The 25,628-nt window shown below is 43.0% G+C and overlaps 2 long non-coding RNA genes across 2 annotated transcripts in view; one reads left to right on the top strand and one right to left on the bottom strand.

Annotated features, from left to right (window-relative positions):
• Positions 1-3,617: 3,617 nt before the first annotated feature.
• The window catches only part of LOC144338428 (uncharacterized), a 58,586-nt gene continuing 36,575 nt past the window's right edge, over positions 3,618-25,628 (bottom strand). Inside the window, exons 2-6 of the long non-coding RNA XR_013412515.1 lie at positions 24,039-24,160; positions 23,388-23,451; positions 19,244-19,296; positions 8,461-8,523; positions 3,618-5,109 (exon numbers count right to left, since the gene is read on the bottom strand). This is a non-coding gene — a long non-coding RNA (uncharacterized LOC144338428). The remainder of the gene's footprint in view (positions 5,110-8,460; positions 8,524-19,243; positions 19,297-23,387; positions 23,452-24,038; positions 24,161-25,628) is intronic.
• LOC107000178 (uncharacterized) lies at positions 5,033-19,454 on the top strand. The gene is made up of 4 exons (XR_003729376.2): positions 5,033-5,117; positions 5,673-5,769; positions 18,748-18,803; positions 19,262-19,454. It is a non-coding gene; the product is annotated as an uncharacterized LOC107000178 (long non-coding RNA).

Below are 25,628 nucleotides of genomic sequence, written 5' to 3'. Positions count from 1 at the left end.
TGCTAGGATTACAGGCATGAGCCACCATGCCCGACCAACATTGGCATTATTAGAGTTCACTTGTCTTGTTGAACATCGCACAATCTAGATTCTGCTGATGGTTTCCTCATGATGATATTTAGGCTAAATGTTTGAGGCAAGAACACTCTGCAGGTGACACTGTGTGCTTCCTGCTGCACATATCAGGAGGTCCTTCATGTTTATGATGCTCAGTTATTTGGTTAAGGAGATATCCATCACATCTCTCCATTGTAAAGACACCTTTTGACCTTTTTCATTAATAGTCACACTGTGGATGTTAAAACTGTTTTTAGGGGGCAAAAGTCATCTACTTTTCCTGGAAAAACCATCTTTCTTCCATTGTCTCATCAAAAACCCCACTATGGTGTGGTTATGGCTGACACCAGCCTCCAGGAGGCTGCTCTTATAGCATGAAGATTCATGATTGTAATCGTTAATAACCATAACATTTCCTAATGTCTTGTAGCATTTTATAGTTTCTAGAGCATTTTTGCACATGTTGCAGCTTTCGATTTGCCCCAAATTCCCTTTTCATTGTCCAAGAAGTAAGACTGTAGAATCATTCAACTGCTCATTCACCCATCCATTCATCCAGACCACATGCCAGCCACTGGTCCAGAAGCCAGGGCTTTCATAAATGAATGAAGGGATCAGATCTAGGTGGGGAGACCAACAGGCAATCTTTTCCCAAACAGTGTCACTGCAGCGGTAACACAAGCTCTGGGGTAGAGAACATGGGGTTGAAAGGAACCAGCTGAAAAGAGAAGCACAGAGAAGTAGAAACTGAGGCTCCACCCTGCCCTATCCACTGTCACATGAGAAACTCTATTTCTCTCCCTTTTAAAGCACTGTGAGTTGGGTTTTCTGTTTCCTGCAGCCAAATGCGTCCTGATACTCTCAATGTTCTCGCATTGCAGGTGAGGAAATGAAGGCCCCAGAAGTAAAATGATTTTGCCAAATGACACTCAGCTAGCAAATGCCCGAAATGGTTCTTGATCATGGGTGATTGATTCTAAGTCCCTCACTTGTGTCCTAGGGAAAGAGACAGGAAGAGCCCCTGTTGTCTGAGTCTTGATGAACTCCCTGGCTCTCCTCTTCTGTACACAGTTCAGAGATGGCTAGACAGAAGGAAGATGCCCAGTAACACTTACTCAGGTGCTCTGAGTGCTGGTCACTTCCCCCTTGGTGGCTAAGTGGCGGGCATTTCAGGATACAGAGCACTTTCATTAAGTTTAGCACTATTCACATGGACAGACGGTGGGTGTGCACGTTCAGTCAACCCAAATAGACGAACATACTGTCTGAAGGCCACAAAGTGCCCCATGAATAATTCCCTGTAAATACACATCCAATGCCCACACTTCACAGAGACTGATTGAATGTGTAAAAGACTGAAGGGCTCAGGGAACAGGAATTAATGGATGGAAGGAATCTATCGTGGTTGAGGTCAAAGAGTAGGCTCAATGTAGCAGAGAGCCAGGCTCACCAGCCTGCTGTGAATTTGAAGTATGGGGGCAATTAGGCATGAGCTATTTGTAGACAGAAGGAAAAACGGTGAACTAAATGGCTTAGGCTTAGTTCCACGTGCAGGTTGGATGCAGAGGACTGTCATCCTCAATACAGGCTGCAAAATGATGCCAAGGGTCACCCTCATAGAGGGCAGGGCCCAGTGTTGGAAACATTTAAAGTACGACTTCTGAGCTTTAAAAGAGACATTGTATATATAGATCTACAGGAAGGTCAAGAATTCTAAAATCCTGGCAGCTAATTGTCCCGCTTCACCTTAAGTAATTTTGCTAGAGAATGCTGATGCAGCCTGTATTTGTGCTCTGTGTGTGTGTGTGTGTGTGCGCGCGCGCATGTGTTTATGTGTGTGTGTGTGTAGAGGACGTAGTAAGAGGGAAAAAATGTGGCATTTTTGCCAGCATTTGCCTTTTTTTTTTTTTTGTCTTTTTTTCTTGCTGTTCTCCACCCCTACAATAAGCTGAGCCAGTGTAAGTTACAATTTATTAGCTGGTTGCTATGGGTTACACCAGTGCTCCGCAGATATTCCCTTCAGAAATAGTAACATTTAATGTAATGTAAAACAGAACTACTGTATCACCACTTGCTTGGCTTCTGCTGGCTTGCAATATTATATCCTTCCCTGCTGAGCTTGAAGCCTCAGGAAATTAGCTGGTGCCATTATTTTATGATGATGATGGGTGTCTGCCATACCCCCCTTGTTTCATGAAAAAGACAGCCTGCAAACCGAGGGTGTCTGCAGGACCTGGGGTGCCAACTTGCAGTGCCATGCAGTGCCCAGAGACTGACTGACTGTTTCATCTGCCTGTTCATTATTTAAGGCAGTCTTCTCAAAGCTGAGTCCCTGTGGGCCCGGGGCCAGTTACCATTTCAGGGAGGCTTGCTGTAACTACCAATGAATTTTATTTATTCTGCCATCTGTGTAATATTTGTGGCAGGCTGGTTAACAAAAATTTGTGGGCTGGTAAATTTTCAGGATAATTTAACTGTAAGAGTGATTTGAAGGGGAAAGGTTAGAAGATGGTGACCCTGAGTAAAGCCATTCAAGTTAAAATAAACAGAATAGAAGAGAAACGGGTGTTTTCAGGCCACCCACATTCTCTCTTTTCTGCCTGCTCTCTCCATTGCCCACCCACCTAACCACTACCCCTCTCAGAGTACACCTTTTCCTGCCCGTGTGCTCAGTCTCTTCTCTCGCCTGCCCACGGAGGTGTACTCTCTTTTACAGGCAGGACACTAGGTTGCCCTACAGATGATGCTTCCCTAACGGGGTCCACTAGTGTAGGAGGAGTGCTGGGGTGGTAAACAGAATGTGGGCTCTGGAAGATCTAGGTTCAAAGCCTGGCTCTGCCACTTCCTGGTTGTATGACCTTGGACAAGTTCCTTGACCCTTTGAAGCCTCGGTTTCCATATTATAACACGGGATAACTGTATTTACCTTGAGTGCATATTGTTAAGGATCTGAGGGCGCAATGTCTACGTAATCTCTTAGCACCGTGCCTGGCCCATCGTGAAAAGTGGTCTTGCCTACTCTCCAATGTGGGACATTTTTGTTCCCTCTTCCTGAGAGACTCAGCCAGCTGGTCCTCCTGGGCATCTCCTGCTTTTCATTCAAGACTAGATCAGACACAACCTCTTGTGAAAGCAACTTAGCTACCCTCCTGCCTGTCCTCTTTCACGCCATGTGCCTGCTGCTCTCCGCCGCTGCTGTGGCACCTCTGCATGCCTCTGCTGTAGTGTGTCCATGCTAGATTGTCATTCTCTGTTGAAAAGTCTTCCTCCCACTGAGCTCTGAGCTTCCTCGGGGTTGGCAGCTTGCCTTTCTGATCACTCTTCCTAGTGCAGTGCCTGTACACATAAGTTTTCAATGAAGTTTGTTGGGTGTATGAATGAAGTAAAGAAAAAACTAATTCATTAACTCATGTTTACCTACAGTATACCTGGTGGATAAAAGTCATGGCTCTATTCTACAGGGCAGTGGCAGCCACCAGGACTAAGGGACAGTGTATGCCATAGTCTCTATCGTTCAAATGCCTTTGGCTGTAAGTAACAAAAGATGCAATTCACAATGGCTTAATAATAGGAAAATTTATTATGCCCCATAGCAAGAGATCCAGAGATATGCAAGCTCCAGAGATGGTTAATTTATTTCTTCAGTAATGTCATAGAAGACCCAGTTTCTTCCAACTCCCACCCTAGCTATCTTCATCGGGTTGCATTTTTCTTCACGGTAACTCTCCTCAGAGCGAGAAGTAAGGCACAGCTGTACTAAGCAGATTGAATCCAGATAATATGACAGTGGCTGCTTCTCTTTTTATAAAGGGGAAAGCCTCTTTTAGAACCCCCGGCCCTACCTAGTAGACTTCTGCTCATGGTTTTGGTCAGAACTAAGTCATGGGTCCTTTTGAAAAACCAGTTATTAGCACAGGGAAAGAGAATGCTATGAACAGCTTAGGGCAAACACGTGGTCATGAATAGGACATGTTGCCAAGCAGACTGGAGTTATGTTAGGAAGGGAGAAGCACGGGGATACAGTTATGTTGGATAAGCAGCCACACAGCTTGCTGCTGTGTGCATTTATTCATTCAACAGATATTATCTATTATATACCCAGCATTGTGCTGGAGGTTGTGGACAGTAGTGAACAAGAGACACAAGATCCTTCGCCTGCCAGGCCTTCCCCTCACCCGCTGCGCTTTGAGATGGAGAGGGTGTCCAGGCCTCCCCACTTCACCCTCTGAGGTGAGGAGGCGTCCAGGGCCTCGCATCTCAGCATGGGACTGACGGGCTTGCCCTGACCTCTCGCAGGCATGAACACCGCTGTCTGGGTCGGACACACATGGGCATTTATGTGGGCGCCAAAGTCTTCCTCATCTATGAGGTAAGGCTGAGGTGAGCTCTGTGTATGTGGGGAGCAGGAGCCTCCTGGGGTGCAGGCTGGGGTCTGGTCTGTGTGGGTCACCCTGGGAGCCCTCAGATGACCCTGGTGGAACTAATGTTCCAGACGTTCCAGTAAGGAAAGAGACAGTGGCCATGTAAACAAATAAACAAGATCCTTGTAGAGTGCCGTAACTGTCATAAAGAAATCAGCAGAGCAGTGGACAGAGTGTGAACAGGGCCTGCACTGGAGGTGGACATGGAAGGTCCTTCTGAGAAGGTAACATCTGATGAAGTAGGGAGCAACAAGTCCGGGGCAGATCAAGAGAGAAGACTCCAAGCAGAGCCAACAGCGAATGCGAAGGCCCCAAGGCAGGAATGAGGTGGCTGTGTGGCTGGAGCAAAGTCTGTGCCTAATGACTGATCAAAAGTTGCTTCTGGCACCCAGCCTGGCTCCTGCCCCAAGCTGAAAACAGATCATCAGCAACAACTCTAGCTTCCCAAGCTTCTCCTGCCCAGACTTGCAGCTCCACCCAGGTCAGAGGCACAGCTGCAGGGACCACAGAACAATGGGCTCAGCTCTGTGAAGACAAGAAAAGCCACCATGGTTTTGACAAAGAACCCAGGAATGGCATTAAGGCTTCTTTGGGCAGTGTCCAATTTATGTAGCAATTTTCTTGGCCACATCTGCGGAGGTATAAAAAGACAGATATAAGGCAAAGATGGAACTACTTTATGTGTGTTGATATCCCTTCCCCACGGTTCTGTACACCTCAGAGCTCCTGCAGCGTGGCGGGTGATCCCAGTGGCTCCTATTTCACCTGGAGGCAGGACAGTGCTGCTGCCACATATGGCAGCTCTGCCAGGGCTGAGGAGGCAGAGACTGTAATTCTCATTTTGGTGTACTCATCCCTACCACTTTTCTGCCACTGAGTTTTTGGGTGGGCATAAGTTCACTGGCAGCCTGGGTTCCCAGTCTTACTCTCCTCCAGGCCTGGTAGCTCTTCTTTCCTGCAGTGAAAACCTCTCCAAGGGTTTTAATGATCCTGCCCAGTTCTGGCCTGCCACACCCATCACAGCCTGGTCAGTCCAGAGAGTACCGAGTCCTCCTGCTTCCTCTGTCAGCAGTGACATCAGGCATCTTCCCTAGGCTTCCTCTAGAAACTGGTCCCTTTTTGTCCCTCTTCCAGGTAGCCTTTTCCCCTGAATGTTGTTAATGGATTCATTTGATATCTTGTTTTCCTTTGAAGCTTTTGTGAAACTCGTGTAGACTCATGGAGCATCCAAATGAGGTAACATCACCATCAGTGCTCCTTCCCTGGCTCACTGCCTTGGGAAACCAACCTGGTAGGTGTTTCTGAGACTCTCAGTGTCTATGGAAGTCCCTGGGGATTTCTCACTCAAATCTGCAGAGTGTTTAGTCTTCCTGGACTTTTGGCTCTAGGCAGTTTGCTTGGAAGTATTGAAGGAGAGTAGCTCCCTGACCGCCATGTGATAATATTATAGGGCCTCAGAGCATGCTTGTTTGGCATTCTAGGGGTTAGGAGAATTGTGAGACACCCCAGATGTCTGCTTGACTTCAGGGTGGCTGATAACAGTAGAGGCCACCACCCAAGACCCGGAACCGCAGCTTCCTCTGACTTGCAACTGTGCTGCTGCCTGGGACGGATTCCTTTCTTCTTAAGGTTGAACTTTCTCTTAAGGAGTCCATGTTTGGGTGTTGTCCCTAACCACCCCACCTTCCCCGTTCCCTGTCCTAAGTTCTGCAGGCACCAGGGACCCCAGTTATGGACACAGGCGGGTTCTTTCCCTGGAGCTCCAGAATCCAGGTAGAACCTGGGAAGGGATGGGAAAAGAGGTCATTCCATCATTTGGACACACCTAAATCTAAATTTAGCCCCAGCCTGCTATAGAATATCAGTATGAAAGAAACTCTGGACGTTATTAGGTCAACTGCTTCATTTTGCAGATGAGAAAACAGAGGCCCAGAGAGGTGAAGTGGTTGGACTAAGAACATGGACCTCATGGCAGAGCTGGACTGACCGTATCTCCTGACTTTGAGTCTGGGTCTCCATTCACTGTGCCTTCTGCCCTTGTTGTTTTTGAATTTTATAAAAGGTCCTTCACATTCAAAAACCTCTTCTTTCTGTTCCCCTGCCCACCCTCTACCTTGTAGAACTTCTGATAAGATGCCTAGGCCATGAGTGGCATTCTTGGGCTGTCTTGAGCGTGAAGACACCTTTGTGGCTAGCCTCCTTGAGCACATATGGGGCGTCGACACATATTTATTGAATCAGATTAGGACATAATTTTCCTTTTTTTTTGTTTTTTGAGACAGAGTTTCGCTCCTGTTGCCTAGGCTGCAGTGCGATGGCGCAATCTCAGCTCACCGCAACCTCCGCCTCCCGGGTTCAAGCAATTCTACTGCCTCAGCCTCCCAAGTAGCTGGGATTACAGGTGCCTGCCACCATGCCCAGTTAATTTTCTATTTTTAGTGGAGACGGGGGTCTCTCCATGTTGGTCAGGCTGGTCTCGAACTTCCGACCTCAGGTGATCTGCCCGCCTCAGCCTCCCAAAGTGCTGGGATTATAGGCGTGAGTCACCGCACCTAGCCAATTTTCGGTATTTTAATTCTCCAATAGTATATTAATAGAACTACTGCAAAAATAAAAGTGCATATTTTCCACTTAAATAATTAGGTTAAATCAACTTAGATTTTTATTTTTCCTGCAGGACTTACAGCTTATAATGGGCTAAAAAGCACTGTGACTGTTGGCCAGGCATGGTGGCTCACGCCTGTAATCCCAGCACTTTGGGAGGCCAAGGCGGGCAGATCATGAGGTCAGGAGATCAAGACCATCCTGCCTAACATGGTGAAACCCCATCTCTACTAAAAAAAAAAAAAAAAAAAAAAAATTAGCCGGGAGTGGTGGTGGGTGCCTGTAGTCCCAGCTACTCAGGAGGCTGAGGCAAGAGAACGGCTTGAAGCTGGGAGGTGGAGCTTGCAGTGAACCAAGATCGTGCCACTGCACTCCAGCCTGGGCAACAACAGAGTGAGACTCTGTCTCAAAAAAAAAAAAAAAAAAAAGCACTGCGACTGTGGCCATTTAACATGAACTCCAGAAAGTGTTCTCCATACCATATTTTGTGAAAAGCTGCACAAAGGTGGATGCATGGAAAATTGAAGGTTTGCCTGATCCTCTACCAGGGAATCCTGGTTCTATGGAGCAGCCAGAGCTATGACTGGTCTCCAGGACAGGAATGTGCCTGCTCCCTGGTGAAAGTGCCTCTCTGTGGCCTCAGGGCCTCTGTGAGGCAAGGCAGAGCTCCTGTCCCTGCATGAGCACACCTAGGGCTTCTGGAGTGGCTGAGACACTTATGCTCCCTGCTTCCTGCTTCCTGGAGCAGAATTTAAGGAAGACTACTGGGCTTTTGCCTCAGGAGACCAGACGAAACAAAACCTCCTTTCAGAGGGGCATTCTTCTGACTTTTTCTTCAAGTGGAATTGTGACTGTAGGTTTGGGTTTAAACATTGAATTTCAATTTTGCATACACACACCAAGAGGCCTCGGGGCAATGGGGGTGTTTGAAATGAACACCAGCCCGAGTCCTCTACCTGCCAAGTGTTCGATTAAGCTGCTTAGGTCTGTTTCCACCATCCTGTCTTTCAAATATTTATGTGGCAGATTATAGGCAAGCTTCAAAGGCAAGGAAATGCAAATCTGTTCTATAAATCATGGAATAACACAGCTGCTGTCTTCCTCAGTGTGACAGCTTACGAATGCCAGCATTTCTGTCTGCAGAAGGGGTGGTGGGAATGGGCTTCTCGAGTGCAGCCAGGCCTGTGTGCGTGCCTGTGTGTGTGTGTGTGTGTGTGTCTGTGTGTGTGTGTGTTGGGAGTAAGGAAGAGAGTAGGGAATACTAATAATATTCGCATTTTTGCAAAACAGCAGTTTTTTTGTTGTTTAAATTTCCCAGCAGTTAAGGAGTTAATTTATTTTGCTAATCTTAAAGAACTGTGGCGGGATAAAACCTCACCTGGGATCTGAGGCATCCAGAAAACTAGAGATGAAAATGGCTTTCGGTTTTGGGAAAATATACCTAGAACGTGAAGTAAGGGAAGAGAAGTCAACAGCAATAACTTTGGAGATTCCAAAATGAATTTAATTTAGTCTAAATGAATAAAAAGGTAATTGTGCATTGCAAATACTTATGCAAATTAAGTTTTGCCCCCAGGGTCTTAACAATCTGCCAGTGAAGCCCCCAGTGTGCCAAAGATTAGACTTTTGTGGGCTCTTTTTGGCTGTTGCCATGAACACATCGACTTGGTACATTGGTGTTCAGTGACCCATTAACATCCACCAAGACCAGCACTGGGGTTTATGGTCCTTGCCCAGCAGCTGGTTTTGGCCTGGTGTCATTCTAAGGAAAAACCTGGGAAAGCTGCAGTCAACAGCATGCAGGGACCCAAAGGAAGATGCTGTATAAGACAAAATGAGTGGGGATAAGGTTTGCCATGTATTAGTCAGGATTCTGTTGCAAGTGACTCAAACTCACTTAGGCAATAGGGGGAATTTTCTGGGTCACTGAAGGGAACATTGAATAACCAAATCATGGGAAAGGAACGAAAGTAGTTGGGCTCCGGAACAGTTGGAACAACAACTGGAATGCTGCTAGGACTGTCTTCCATCACCTGTCTTTACTTTTTCTCTGTGCTGGCTCCTAACATGGCTGCATATTAGGACTAGTAGATTTTGTGCCTAACGACTTTTCCTATTATAAAGACTGTTTTGCACCTGACAACTTTTGTCTCTGTAGAATCCTATTTTGAATAATCCCAGAGAAGAAATTTATGATTGGTTGAGCTGGGATCAGGTGTCCATGCCTGGACCAATCAACTGTAGGAAGAGGACCGAGAGTCATATAAAAATATGGCAGCTCTTACGGTAGTCGTGTTGATGATGGGTGGCTTTACCAAAAAAAAAAAAAAAACAAACAAAAAAAAAACGGAGTGGGGAAGCTTTGGACAGACAATCCAGTAAGTATCTACTACATTCTAGAGAGAGCTGGAAAAAAGACCAAAGAAGGCAAAGAAAGGGGGCCAGAAAAGATGGTGTGATGACTGAGTTGCATGTTGGAATTCATTGACTGACTCCTTGACATTCAGTATTCCATAGGATTCCTTAATGACACTAAATGCTCCTGGTTTTTCTATTTTTCTGATGGCTCTTAGTCTGTCTCCTTGATTGTTCTAGAGCCTTCTCTTCTCTGCGCTGAGAATCTCCTCAAGATTACAGGCCCTTAGTTTTGTATCTTGCCTCTAGAGAAGACAAATAGATAGCTTCTTTCCAACTGCATAAACAGTATTCCCCGTCAGCACCCTCCTCTTACCTTCCAGAAGAAATCTACACTTGGATTTCCTTTAGTCACATTTAATGCCTTTCTTAAAAAGTGTGGTTCCTGAACCAGTCACATGAGAATTACCTGGAAGCTGATTGGAAACGCAGAATCTTGGGCCTTATCCCAAAACTGCTGAATCAGAATCTGCATTCTAACAAGATGACCAGGTACTTAGTAAGTCCATTAATTTGGAAAGCACCATTAAGCAATTAGAAAGGGAACACATAATCAATCTGCTCTCAGTGGCGAAATAAATGTTTTTTCACAATTTTCCTACCAGGTCAATGGCAACCCTGTCTAGAAACCCAGATTCACAACAACTCTCAAAATTACTTTTCCAATACTTTCTTGTCTTCATTACCTATGTCCAATCTATTACCAATTTCAACCTATTAATTCCACTGTCCAGTAGGTCTGTTTTTCCTAACCATGCCTTCCTCACTTTCTGCAGGCTCTAATAGATGCATTTGCCAGTCAGCCTCCTCATTTAAAAAATGGGTCAAATAATGCTTACAATGCCTCCTATACATATTTACATACAATACAAATTTAATGTGTAATTATCTTCATCCTGGTAGGACTGGTTTTCCACTATGGCTTTGTACACAGTTGTAAGGGATGTTGCAAATAACGTATTATTAACTATAAAGTGCCAAAATCTATGAACAATTTTGATTTTAAATAAATTCGAAGGGATTAAAGATTATTTATAAAATTATTTTCCCTTATCTGCACTTTAATATGCTATAATGAATAACAGAGAAAGTGGTGGAATAATACCTGGTAGGCCAGGAATTATAGATAGTAGTGTCTTACATATGAGCATCATCTATGATAGAGGTCAGCAAACTCTTTCTGTAAAAGGCCAGATAGGATTTTAGGCCTTCTGGGCCATATGGTCCCTGTTATAATTACTCAACTCTACCATCATAATGAGGAAGCAGCCAGAGGCAATACATTACACATTGATTACTGTAGCTTTAAAGTAAGTCTTGATATCAAATTAAGTCCTTCAGTTTTGAACTTCTTTTTCAAAATTGTTTCGGCTAACATAGGTTATTTTTATTTTTTACAAATTTTAGGTTCAGTATAAAAATTGCTTAAAGAAAAAATGCCTGCTGGGATTTTGATTGGGATTGCATGTAATCTGTAGATCAATGTGATGAGAATTGACAGCATAACAATATTGAGTTTTCCAATTCACAAACGGGTATGTCTCTCCATTTTCCAAAGGTCTTTAATTTCTTTCAGTAGTTTTTTTGTAGTTTTTAGCATAGGTTCTATACATGCTTGGTTAAATTAATTCCAAAATATTATCTATTTCTGATGCTATTGTAAATGATGTTTTACATTTTAATGTCTCACTTATTTGTTGCTTGAATACAGAAATACAATTTTTTCTGTTAACTTTGTATTCTACAACCTTACTAGATTCACTTATTAACATAGTAGCCATTCAGGGTAGACTTGTTAGTATTTTCTGGATAGAAAATTATGTATATGACTGGGCATGGTGGCTCATGCCTGTAATCTTAGCACTTTGGGAGGCTGTGGTGGGAGGATTGCTTGAGGCCACGAGTTTGAGACCAACTTGGGCAACACAGCAAGACCCCATCTCTATTAACTAAAAGAAGAAAAGAAAAGAAAATTGTGTACTATGTGAATAAAAAAAGTTTAACTTCTGTTTTTTCTAATCTATAAGATTTTATTTTATTTTTTAGGTGTTATTTTACTGGTGGGACACCAATATAATGTTGAATAGAAGATAAAAAACAAACATTCTTGCCTGGATCTCAATATTAATGGGAAAATGTTGAGTCTTTCAATATTAATTTACAGTATTTGCTCAGGTTTTTCATTGATTCCTTTATTAGGTTAAGATAGTTGTCTTTTATTCCTAGTTTACTGAGTTTTAAAAATCGTAACAAGGCACTGAATTTCATCAGATGATTTTTCTGCATTGTTGTAAATGATCATAGGATTTTTCTTTTTTATTCTGTTAATGTGATGAATGACAATGATTGATTTTCAAATGTTAAATAACCTTGCATGCCTGGAATAAACTCCATTCAGTCATGATGTATTATCATTTTAATTATATTTCTGGATTCTAGTTGCTAATAGTTTGTTAAGAATTTTTTATCTATGCTATGTTCATAAGGAATTAGACTATAATTTTCTTTTAATGTCTTTGTCTGGTTTTGTTGTTAGAATAATGGTGACTTCATAAAAGGAGTTGGAAAGTATTTCTTCCCCCTCTATTTTCTGAAAGATTTTGCTTAAGACTGATATTATTTCCTTTTTAGATGTTTGATAGAATTCATTATTTAATCTATCTAGGCCCAGAGTCCACTTTGTCAGAAGAGTTTAAGTTATAAATCCAATTTATTTAGGCTTAACATAGAATTGATGAGATTTTCTATTTCTTCTTGTGTCAATTTGAGTTATTCATGTTTTCAAAGGAATTATCCATTTCAACTAAACTTTTTAATTGGTTGGCATAAGTGGTTCATAATATCCCCTTTTTATTTTTTAATGTCTATAAGACTTATAATGCTGTCCCTTCTTTTATTATTAATATTTATTTTTGTGTTTTTCCTTTTTTTTTCTTTATCTGTCTTGCTGGTAGAAGTTTATTTTTTATTTTTAGGGGTTGTTTTCTCTTTAATGGAAAACAAAGCTTATTTTGAGGATTTTTTTCATTCATCAAACATTAGCTTGGAATTGACTGTCATAGTGTTGGGAGTGTGGTGGGGGAGGGACTACAAAAAGCAGAAGATAGTTTTTACTTTCTTTTTTAAAATTTTTTAAATTTTACTTTAAGTTCTGGGATACAAGTGCAGAACATGTAGGTTTGTTACATAGGTATACATGTACCAGGGTGGTTTGCTTCACCTATCAACCCGTCATCTAGGTTTTAAGCCCCTTATGCATGAGCTATTTGTCCTAATGCTCTCCCTCCCCTTGCCCCCCATCCCCCTGACTGGCCCCGGTGAGTGTTGTTCTCCTTCCTGTGTCTATGTGTTCTCATTGTTCAACTCCCACTTATGAGTGAGAACGTGTGGTGTTTGCTTTTCTGTTCCTGTGTTAGTTTTACTGAGGATGATGGCTTCCAGTTTCATCCATGTCCCTGCAAAGGACATTAATCTCATTCCTTTTTATTGCTGCATAGTATTCCATAGTGTATATGTACCACATTTTCTTTATCCAGTCTGTCACTGATGGGCATTTGGGTTGGTTGGTTCCATGTCTTTGCTGTTGTAAATAGTGCTGCAATAAACATGTGTACATGTGTCTTTATAGTATTTGTATTCCTTTGGGTATATACCCAGTAATGGGATTGCTGGGTCAAATGGTATTTCTGGTTCTAGATCCTTCAGGCATTGTCACACTGTCTTCCACAATGTTTTAAGTAATTTGCATTCCCAACAGTGTAAAAGCATTCCTATTTCTCCACAGCCTCACCAGCATCTATTGTTTCTTGACTTTTTAATAATCACCATTCTGACTGGCATGAGATGGTATCACATTGTGGTTTTGATTTGCATTTCTCTAATGATCAGTGATGTTGAGCTTTTTTTAATTTTTTTTTTTTTTTGCCACATAAATGTCTTCTTTTAAGAAGTGTCTGTTCATATCCTTTGCCCACTAGAAGTTTATTTTCTTCATTGAATTTTTTTTCAAAGAATGAATGTTTGGATTTATCAGTTTTCTTTGCTATTTGCATATTTTCTGTTGTACTGATTTCCTTTTTTATGTTTATTATTTCCTTTCTTCTATTTACTTGAAGTTTATTTTGCTGTTATTTTCCAGTTTCATAAGGTAGAAGCTTAGGGCATTGATTTTTTTTTTTTTTTTTTGAGACAAGTCTCGCTCTGTCGCCCAGGCTGGAGTACAGTGGCGCGATCTCGGCTCACTGCAAGCTCCGCCTCCCGGGTTCACGCCATTCTCCTGCCTCAGCCTCCCGAGTAGCTGGGACTACAGGCGCCCACAACCGCGCCCGGCTAATTTTTTGTATTTTTAGTAGAGACGGGGTTTCACCGTGGTCTCGATCTCCTGACCTTGTGATCCGCCCGCCTCGGCCTCCCAAAGTGCTGGGATTACAGGCGTGAGCCACCGCGCCCGGCCTGGGCATTGATTTTTAAACTTTTTTTCTTCTAATGTAAGCATTAAAGTTGTTAATTTCTGTCTAAGTACTTCTTTAACTGTATCCACATATTTCTATCTATCTATCTATCTGTCTATCTATCTATCTATCTATCTATCTATCTATATCTATCCAATCTATTTAGTTCAACGTATTTTCTAATTTCGCAAAATATTTTCTGACCTGATCCATAGGTTATTTTAAAGTTCGTTGTTTAATTTTCAAATATTTGTGGATTTTGTAGATTTTTTTCTTCTTGTTTTTTAATGTAGTTCCGTTGTGGTCTGGTCAGAGAACATACTCTGTATAGGGTTTGAATATCTTTAAATTTATTGAAACGTATTTTATGGCCCATGATGTGCCCTCTGTGTCCTCTAAGATAAATGTTCTATTTTCACTTACAAGGAGTGTGTGTTTCATAGTTGGCTGTCTGGAGTATTCCATAAATATCAATTAAGTTTGATTGTTTGATGGTGTTGTTCAAGACCTCCATATACTTTCTAACTTTTGTGCCCTTTTGTTCTATCAACTACTGAGAGAGGAGTATTAAAAATCTCAGACTATACTTTTGTATTTGTGTGTTTTTTCTTTCAGTTCTGTCAGTTTTTTCTTTGTGTATTTTCAAACTTTATTATTAGGTGCACATACATTGACTATTGTAAATATTCTTGATCAATTGACCCTTTTTTATGATGAAATATTTCCCTTTAATCTGGAAATATTTCTTATCATGAAGTCTACTTTGTCTGATATCAAAGTAGCCACTCTAGCTTTATAATTAATATTTGCCTGGTATATCTTCTTCTGTTCTTTAACTTTTACCTATATGTATCTTTGTATTAAAAAACTAAGCCTTGTAGAAAACAAATAGTTGGATGTTGCTTTTCTACCAGGTATAATAGTATCTCTTAATAGATGATTTTGGTCCTATTATACTTTTCTACCAAGTATAATGGTATCTCTTAATAGATGATTTTGGTCCATTTTTACCTAATACAATTCTTAATGTGGCTGTGTTAAATCAGTTAACTATTGACTTATTGGTTTCAGTTTTTCTTTGGTTTTGTTTTCCTTTCTCTCTCCCTTCTTTTGAATTAAAAAATTTATTATTTCATTTTATTTTCACTATTGTCTTATTAGCTATAACTTTTTTAATAGTTTGTTCTAGGGTTGATATAATACATCTTTTATTAATTTATTTCTTCTATAATGTAGAATCTGCCTTTAAATCTGCCTAGTGGGCTTTTTGTTTTAGATATTGGGGTGTTTTTTAGCTTTAGATGGCTGATTTGTTTCTTTTTCTGTTTTTTGTTTTTGTTTTTGTTTTTGTTCTTTGAGATGAAGTTTCACTCTTGTTGCCCAGGTCGGAGTGCAATGGTGTGATCTCGGCTCACTGCAACCTCTGCCTCCCAGGTTCAAGCGATTCTTCTGCCTCAGTCTCCCAAGTAGCTGGGATTATAGGTGCCCACCACCACGCCTGGCTATTTTTTTCTATTTTTAGTAGAGACGGGGTTTTACTATATTGGCCAGGCTGGTCTTGAACGCCTGACCTCTCAGGTGATCCACCTGCCTTGACCTCCCAAAGTTCTGGGATTACAGGCATGAGCCACTGTGCCTGGCCTGTTTCTTTTAATGATTTCCATTTACTTACTTATTATGTTCGTGTTTTCCCTTAATTGCTTGAACAAATCTATAATCGTTGTTTTAACGCCCTTGTTTGCTAATTCCATCTTTGTCATTTCTAGATCTGCTTCTATTGTCTGATTTTCCCTTTCATTATGGGTTACATTTCTTGTTTATGGCATGTCTAATAATTTTGACTGGATTCTGGCTATTGCGAATATTCCATTGTTAGCCTAAACTTTCTTGTGTTTCTTTACAAATTATTGATTTTTGCTCTTGCAATAGATTAATTAATTTCAGATCAGCTTTATCCCTTTGAGGCTTTTTTAGAAAGAGTCTAGAGTATCTTTTGCTCTAGGACTAGTTTAGCCCTACTAGTAAGACATACTCTTTCCAGGATTTCACCTGAATGCAGCAAGTACTCAATGAGGTCTTCCCATTCTGGCTGAGCTGAACTCAAATATCTCCCAGTCCTGTGCAAGCTCTGGTAGTTGCTCAGTTTATAGTTCCCCGTAATTTATCTTTCCTTAATCATTATTATTTCCCGGGGTTTATGGAGTTTCACCTTAAACATGTGCATCTTATTATTTAGCCAAAGATTCAAGAGGATCCTCTGCAGATTTCTGGAACTTATTCTGTGTTGCTCTTTCATTCTGCTACTGTGTCTCACAAGTTCCATCCAGATGCCTCAGGCTTCCTGAACTCCAGTCTCTGACTTTTTGAGTCAATGAGACTGCCATACTCTGAATTCCCCTTTCCTGCAACTGGTCCAGAAAATGCATTGAAATAAAAGGCTAGGGCTATGGTAGGGCTCACCTCACTTGTTTGTCTTCTCTCTGAGATCTCATGCCTGAAATGCCTGTTGTTCAATAACCGAAAATAACTATTTCAGATATTAATATTTTTGTTTAATTTTCTAGTTGCTGACACTTGGTGGACTAGATGTGCACTAGTTATTTCGTTCTGACCATAAACAGTCTTATTAAAATTTAATTTTATGCTGTTTTTCATGAACACTCCTTTCCAGTCAATTTTCAGCTGATTCCTGTATACAATTTGATGTTCTTCAGTGTATTTAGACCTTTCAGGCCTTCCTCAAATGCATTTTCCCCTTCTTTCTATGCCTCACTCCATACAAAAGCTCTTTCAAACTCACCTTTTCCAGAAAACACCCTATGATTTTTTTTTTTTTTTTTTTTTTTTTGAGACGGAGTCTCGCTCTGCCGCCCAGGCTGGAGTGCAATGGCCGGATCTCGGCTCACTGCAAGCTCCGCCTCCCGGGTTTACGCCATTCTCCTGCCTCAGCCTCCCCAGTAGCTGGGACTACAGGCGCCCGCCACCTCGCCCGGCTAATTTTTTTGTATTTTTAGTAGAGACGGGGTTTCACCGTGGTCTCGATCTCCTGACCTTGTGATCCACCCGCCTCGGCCTCCCAAAGTGCTGGGATTACAGGCGTGAGCCACCGCGCCCGGCAACACCCTATGATTAATCCATTCACCCTCTTTATTCATCTGCCCTTTGTTGTAATTTGTACTTCGTTTCTACTACATTAAATTGCACTTCTGGCCATGTAGTTTTGTTAAGTTTTTGGCAGTTATTTTATGTGTGACTGTTTTGCTGATGATTATAAGCAGAAGCTTATAAATAGAAAAAGCCTGTCTTTCATTTATTCCCTTTGTTGCAAACCCACCTAATTCAACTAGCTGTTCCCAAGGTAAATATTGGTGACCCTCTATAGTTTGGTGGAGAGGCATTGTATTACGAAACAAACAAAGCTAAATATCAGAGCTCTCATGTGATGGACCACTTCCAAGGCCCTGGGAGGGTCCCCAGCCATCTGTTTACATGGTAGATGGTTTTATAAATTTTGCCAAGGACAGATTTGAACCACAATGGAATAAGGCACTCTCTCTTTCCATTATGAATTTCTTTCAGCCAGTCTCCCCTTTCAGGTGGTGGGGAGTGACCGTAAGCATTTTGGGGATCTAGTTAAGGAAAGTTGAGTTGGTGATACATTTAGCTGCGGTTTAGTGGGAGGTATTTATGTGGTTTGCAGACATTTCCATGTATAGTTAACTTATTCCTAGCTGTCCTGTGCAGGAATATTCTTACCACCCACGGGGCAAACTTACCGAGTGATATAACAGGAAGATACGGAACCAGAGCACCTATGAGCATGAACCTATGCTATGGCACCCAGCACTGGATCCTTACAGGGAGAGGGGAAGAAACAAGGTTTTAATTGTGCGAAGCCAGAAACTAATCTCTGGAAGTGTCTTTCCATCAAGACATAAACAATTCCTAGTGGAGGATTCTGTTCTCATCCATTTCTAGTAAAGGACATTCTGTCAGGAGTGTGCTTTATATGCAGTGTATACAATTATAAACACTCCATGATGTTTTCTTTTGTGAAGATATTATGCAAAACTAAATTCATCAGAATTTTTCTGTTTATAGTGCACAACCTTGTGGAAGAACTACAAAGAGTGAACTTGTCTATTGAAGTTGCATGTTTTATGAATCTTAAAAATTAACATGGAAAAAATTTTGATCAACCAAGTTAGAGGAAGCACTGAATTATTTTATTCTCTCTATAGAAAGTATTACAACATGGTGGTGACATGAAGAGGCCATCAAGGAGGACGCAGCAAAAAAGTAAGAAAATGTATTACACAGCCATATCAACCATTAATTAATAGAAATATTATGTTATTTGGGGGATTTTTGTGGTATTTGTAAACTTTTCAATATTTGAAGTCATCGGCCGGGCACAGTGGCTCACGTCTGTAATCCCAGCACGTTGGGAGGGCACAGCAGGTGAATCACCTGAGGTCAGGAGTTGAAGATCAGCCGCCAACATGGTGAAACCCCGTCTCTACTAAAAATACAAAAATTATCCAGGCATGGTGGTGCATGCCTGTAATTCCAGCTACTCGGGAGGCTAAGGCAGGCGAATCGCTTGAACCCTGGAGGCAGAGGTTGCAGTGAGCTGAGATCGCGCCACTGCAGTCCAGCCTGGGAGACAAAGTGAGACTCCATCTCAAAAAAAAAAAAAAAAAAAAAAAAAAAAATTGAAGTCATTTTTTTCTCATTCTGTATTCATTTTCATTGCTAATTTTGTATTTATAATTTTTAATACATCTTTTTCAGAGAAGACCCTGAAGGTATGTAAGTCTCAGGCCCCACAAAAGTTGGATCCAACCTTGATGAGGTGAAGATATTGGCTCTTCCCCCTTCTTAACCTTGTTATCGGGTGATATGGTTTGGCTGTGTCCCCACCCAAACCTCATCTTGAATTGCAGCTCCCATAATTCCTACATATTGTGGGAGGGACCTGGTGGGAGATAATTGAATCATGGGGCGGTTCCCCCATACTGTTCTCATGGTAGTAAATACGTCTCACAAGATCTGATGATTTTATAAGGGGTTTCCCCTTTCACTTGGCTCTCATTTTCTGTGTTGTCTGCTACTTTGGTAAATATTAACTAACCATCCCTGGAGTACGCATTCCCAATTACAGCAAGTGATCATCCCTTGGGTGCAGATTACATCTAAATAACATACACAAGCAAATCACACTGCCAATGCTGAAGCGTTTCAAAGTAAATTCAGACATAAACATAAACAAAGTAAACAGAGAATATAACGTACGTATCTCTTCTGTTATAGTTGCTTTTTCATTGAGTTCTGTGGAGCTCAGGTTCCTGTGGAGGGTAACAGAAGGGAAACTTCAATTACAGCATATATGGTCTGATCTGTTCTACATATTAAAGTTCATACTATTTTCTTTGTGATAAATGAAGGGTGTTCTGCTGCATCTGAAACTAGTGCTCTAGCACTAACCACCTGTCTCTATAAAACGTATCCACTCAAAGTTACAATGAAAGCCCAAAGATGTGCTTGAGTTAGCTTATGTCAATGAAAATGTTGCTAGAGACTTGGTGTAGATCTGCTGAGCTGCGTGTGAAAACTACAGTGTAATCTGATCCTCCTCTCCCTCTCTCTTTTCACCACCGTTGTTGTCAATATATATTCCTTCCACATTTTACCCAAGAAAACTTAGTATACTGGGGTCACATTCTCCATAATCAAGTTGCCAAACAAAAAGACTTCTGGAATAAAAGACTTCTCCTAACTTGGGGAAGAGCGCTTAGGGGGGAAGAGATGAGAGATGGTCAGAGCCAGGATGTATTTAATCTTGGTCTGCAGTGGACATTTATTATCTGCCAAGACCCCTTCTTTCTGGCATGGACATCCTTTCACTTAGGAACATCCCCCCAGTGATGAGGCTCTATAAGGGCTTCTCTCGTTTTCCCTTGGACTGTGAGGTGACCTAATTCTCCAAGATATTAACCAGCTTTCTTTTTTTTTTTTCTTTTCTTTTTTTTTTTAAGACAGAGTCTCGCTCTGTCGCCCAGGCTGGAGTGCAGTGGCGCGATCTCGGCTCACTGCAATCTCTGCCTCCTGGGTTCACACCATTCTCCTGCCTCAGCCTCCCGAGTAGCTGGGACTACAGGCGCCCGCCACCTCACCCAGCTAGTTTTTTGTATTTTTTAGTAGAGACGGGGTTTCACCGTGTTAGCCAGGATGGTCTCAATCTCCTGACCTCGTGATCCGCCCATCTCAGCCTCCCAAAGTGCTGGGATTACAGGCGTGAGCCACTGCGCCTGGCTAACCAGGTGCTTTCTTTCTTTCTTTCTTTTCTTTTCTTTTTTTTTCTTCAGATGGAGTTTTGCTCTTGTTGCCCAGGCTGGAGTGCAATGGTGCAACCTCAGCTCACTGCAACCTCTGCCTCCTGGGTTCAAGCGATTCTCCTGCCTCAGCCTCCCGAGTAGCTGGGATCACAGGCATGTGCCACCATGCCTGGCTAATTTTGTATTTTTAGTAGAGACGGGGTTTCTCCATGTTGGTCAAGCTGGTCTCGAACTCCCCACCTCAGGTGACCCGCCCACCTCTGCCTCCCAAAGTGCTGGGATTACGGGAGTGAGCCACTGCGCTTGGCCTAACCAGGTGCTTTCAAAGGTGTTTTGAACCAAGAAGCAAACCCTGCCCTGTTGGACACAAAGCTGGGAACATGTGAGATGGGAACTGCTGGCATCCCTGCCTCCAGCACTGAGAGGAAAGCCAGCCAGAGAGCATAGAGCTGCCTGCAGCAAGCAGGAAAAAAGGGTGAGGAGAGAGTGTCCTGAGAGCCTCCAGCTTCTGGTTCTGGTGGCCACTGATGTCCAACCCTGTTTCTGCCCTTCTTGTTTTGGTTACAGGAGCCCACAAATCCTCTCTATCATTGGTGCTTATTAGAATTGAATTTCTGTCATTTTTTTAAAACCAAGAATGTACAAAACAATGCACTGGCTACGGCAGCAAAATTATAGAGCCTGATATAAGAAAAGAAATAGAAGCCACAAGAAGAATGGAGGAAATCTCCAGTAATTCACAGGAAATAAAATAACCAGGGAGAATAAAACTTTGCAGTCTTGGGTGTCTGCACCCCAGGCGACAGAGGTGGTACTGAAACAAGTGACCTTGATATCACAGCTCAGGAAAGCCCATGTGACTGTGCTGGTTCTCTGAGCCCAGGGAGGTGGGATGGCAGCAATGGAACAGCATTCCTTTCTCAAAAGACAGACCTGGGAGGTAGTGGAGTGGAGGAGACCACGTGTTAAGATGAGAGCTCCTGCATGAAAATCCACAAACCATGAGTAGAGAGAGTAATGGAGAAGGTAAGGAGAGAGAGGGAAGGGGGACTGTGGCCTGCACACGAGGTTGTGCAGCCAGATGTAAGGCCTGGAAGCCACGCTCCTGAGAATCACAGTGCACATGCTGGGTTGGGGCAGAGAGCCACATGCAGCTCACTGGCAGGCAGAATCAGGGGCTGGAGGCATAGAAAGCCAAGAGCCAGGCAGCAGCAACTGGCTGACCCTGGTAGGCAGTTCCAGGTGTGGGCACGTCTGGGCGCAGGGACTGGAAGCAAAATTGATTGACTCAGGAGTAGACAAATATGGGTTCAAGGTCAATCAAAAAGCAGAAACCAGGTGACACAAGTGAGTCAAATCTAGAAAGAGAGTTGTAAAAGTGGGCAGACACAGGTAGAGGGAGGACCTAGGAACAGAGGCTAGAAACCAGAAGGGGTCTGCTGGGGTGGATGGACGAGGGGCAGAAGCCAACAGACACAAAGATGCACATAGAATTTCACCAGATGGCTGTCTGCTGCTGAGCTGTGGAGCTGTGGCTTTTCTTCCTGCTTATCCACAAGCGGGTGACTCTGCCCTCGGGGTTCAAAGGCATGAGCAGGCCTTCTGATGACACATTTGACAACGCTGGCACAGAGGCAAGATTGAGTGGGGATAGCTGGGAATTTCCTTCTCCTAGACCCTGGGTGTCTGATAAATTCTCCTCATGTTGACAATTTCGTCTTTCATAGTTTAAAGAAAGAAATGAGAGGGACTGCTACCCTGCACCTAAGCACAGGGGTCATGCTCTGCAGAAGTGGAAGTGACAGGGACCCTGAGAGGAGCCATCTTTTGCAAAGTTGGTGGCATCCGGGGCTCAGGCAGAACCCATTCTGAAAGCAGGGTTCAGACGTGTTCGGAAAAGAGACTCTCAATGAGAAGACAGCTCAAGAGGAAAGGGAGGCTAATTGGGGCTAACTGTATTTCGTTAACAGATGATAGCAAGAAGGCAGAACTCGGGCTGTGTGTGGTGGCTCACTGCTGTAATCCCAGCATTTTGGGAGGCCGAGGCGGGGGGGATCACCTTAGGTCAGGAGTTCAAGACCAGCCTGGCCAACACAGCAAAATCCTTTCTCTACTGAAAATACAAAAAAATTAGCTGGGTGTGGTGATGTACGCCTATAGTCCCAGCTACTCAGGAGGCTGAGGCAGGAGAATTGCTTGAACCTGGGAGACGGAGGTTGCAGTGAGCCGAGATCACGCCACTGCACTCCAGCCTGGGCAACAGAGCGAGACTCTGTCTCAAAACAAAACAGGCAGAACTCCTCAAATTGTACTTTACTTCTCAGTTCTCAGTCAAGAAGACCCATCTTCAGACTGGAAAGGGCAGAATTAGTGCTGGTTAGAGGGAACCAAAGCCATATATAATTGCTCTGAGCAGACTTCACATACCCATTAAATACCCCCGCAGAATTTAGCCCTTGCAAAGGGTTCTTCAGATATTTCTGAGATTCCCCCTGGGTGACGGGCTGCGAATGCTTGTTCACCACCCCAAATCATCCTCTGATGCTAATGACACTCAGGAGACGGACCCTCTGCAGGGCATAGCTAGCCAGCTCTGCTGCTGCCACCACCTGGGATGAGGGATGCTGGGTTTCCCTTTGCCTTCCATCCTAAACACAGAACACAGCATTCCCTGAGTCCCCAGAGCACAATCCTCTCTCTAATATACCAGCTGCACAAGCGGAGGAATGTTTGCACCCCACCCATACCCCCATCTATGTAACCCCAAGGTCTAGAACAGTTTTTGGTAGACAGTAGGAGCTCAGTAAATCTCTGGCTTTTAACAAGCGTTTAATAAACATTCAAAAGTGAAAGAAAGGGTTGAGCAAGGTGGCTCATGCCTGTAATCTCAACACTTTGGGAGAACAAGGGGAGAGGATTGCTCGAGCCTGGGAGTTCGAGACCAGCCTAGGCAACATAGCGAGATGCTATCTCTATTTTACTTTTTAAAAAGTGAAAGAAAGAACAAGGCAGAGAATAACTAACAACAATTAAAAGATGTTGTGAATTTCAGGATCCTCAGACTCAGATTTAGAAATGCCCAGTGATGAAAATGTACCCACCTTAAGCAGTCTGATGGCTTGGCGTGCAGAATATGTCTTTGTGGGCAGAAAAAGCTTCTCTGGGCTGAAAAAAACCAGAAAAATGGGTCCCCTCTCCCCACCCACAAGGCAGGCAGATACCTTAGAAGACAGCGATCCCAGTTGGTGGGCAGGTCCTTGTCAGGTAAGGGTTTAGTTAGTAGGTGGTACCTTTGTGTCGAGAAAAAGACATGCCTTTCTCCCAGCAAGGGCAGCCCCCAGCAGGGTGCACAGCTTGGCCGCGCTCTGTTGGACAAAGCTGCACTGTCTTCCTACAGGGCTTCTATCCTGTCATGTGGCGTGAGCCAGCACAACTGCACGCAGTCCAAGTGCCCTCAAATCAGGTCTACTCTGCCTGGAATCCCAGCCCCACCCCTCCCAAGACCCAGAAAGGGGAAGGGATTCTCAAGCTGCCTCCCTGCACTTATTTCCTACCGAACACCTGCTCCTCCCTGGTGACCAATGATGGGACATCTATTCCCCCAGGAAACCCGGCCCTCACTCCAGGCCTATGATCTCATCCTGTGGCACCCAGTACAACAGTCCCATCAGAACACAATAGTCTCAAGGGCTTTGGGGTCATTATACTTCAATAATGCCACTTGAAGGGCAGAAACTGTCCATTGAACACACTTAGTTCTCTTTCATAGGCTGTCTTCTAGGGAGAGGTGAATGTTCTGCCTGAATGTCCTTCTGTAGTCCTCTGGGCTGGCCGCTCTTGCAAACAATTGCTCTGGCAAAAAACATTCTCCACTCTGCAAGGATAAGCAAACACGGTAATTCACTACATTCCTACTGAGTTAAGAAATATTTCACTCCTTCCTGGAAAGCAAGAAAATTATAGAGACTTAGCTCAGGCTTGACCATATTCAAAAACATACACGACCAACACAAAACGTTTATCATCCAAACCTAAAATCATCATCCAGAATAATGATGACTTTATAATTGTTCCAAAGAGCACACTGGGCACTTGTTCCAGGCACATGTATGTAACAAAAAGACCCATGAAGTGTGACCCAAGGGCTGACTGTCCAGATGAATTCTGTGATGGTTAATATTAGGTGTCGACTTGATGGGATTGAGGGATGCCTAGATGGCTGGTGAAGCACTTTTTCTGGGTGTGTCTGTGAGGGTGTTTCTAGAGAAGACTGACATATAAGTCAGTGGACTGGGAGAGGAAGACCCGCCTTCACTGTGGATGGGCACTGTCTGGTCGGCTGCCAGCGTGGCAGAACAAAGCAGGCAGAAGAAAGCAGGCAGAAGGGGCATGCAGCTTGCTGGGGCTTTCTCTTTCTCTCTCCCTTCCAGAGCAGGCCGTCTTTTCTCCTTCTGCCTTTGGGCATCTGACTCCAGGTTATTCAGCTTTTGCACTCTGGGACTTGTACCAGTGGCCTCTGGGGTGCTCTCAGCCCTTCAGTCTCAGACTGGGAGCTGCACTGTCAGCTTTCCCTGTTTTGAGGCTTAGGGCTTGGACTGAGACACACTACCGGTTTTTCTCATTCCCCAGCTTGCAAGCCCTATTGTGGGACTTTGCCTTAGTAATTGTGTGAGCCAATTCTCCCTAATAAACTCATATATATATATATATATACACACACATGTATACAATTACTCAAGGTTCTCCAGAGGGACAGAACCAATAGGATACATGTATATATGTGTGTATATATACACAAATGTATACAATCCTATATATATGTATATGTATCCTATATATATGTATCCTATTGGTTCTGTCCCCCTGGAGAACCCTGAGTAATTGACCATCTTCTTTCTGAACAAAAATTAATGCTGGTTTGAATGGCAGTTTCTTCCAGATTCTACTTATATGGTTCTTAATGACAATGATAGGGTCCAGGATAAAAAAGTAGTTAAAGAAATGTAAAAGAGCTTCATGCAATTGGAGGCGGTGTCAAGTTTCTTGGCCCGAAAACATTTTACCCTTGGGTGCTAAGAAATCTTGCAAATGTGTTGCTTAGTTCTATCAATGATCTTTGTGGGACTGTAGTGAGCAAAACTGGTGCCATAGCACTGGACCCAGGCAAACGTCCTAAGTGCAAGAAATAGAAGGTGAATTCTGGAGATTACAGAACAGCAAATGACCTAGATTCTAGGTCATATTTACAAATAAATTGTTTAAAGAGAATTTATGAGCACCTACACAAGGAAGTAGTGATTACCAGTGTAACTAAAATGCAGGTTAGTTGCTCGCTGCATGTG

The sequence above is a fragment of the Macaca mulatta genome, chromosome 1 (genome assembly GCF_049350105.2).
Source record: "Macaca mulatta isolate MMU2019108-1 chromosome 1, T2T-MMU8v2.0, whole genome shotgun sequence".
Classification (NCBI taxonomy): domain Eukaryota; kingdom Metazoa; phylum Chordata; class Mammalia; order Primates; family Cercopithecidae; genus Macaca; species Macaca mulatta.
This window is presented reverse-complemented; position numbering and strand designations above follow the sequence as displayed.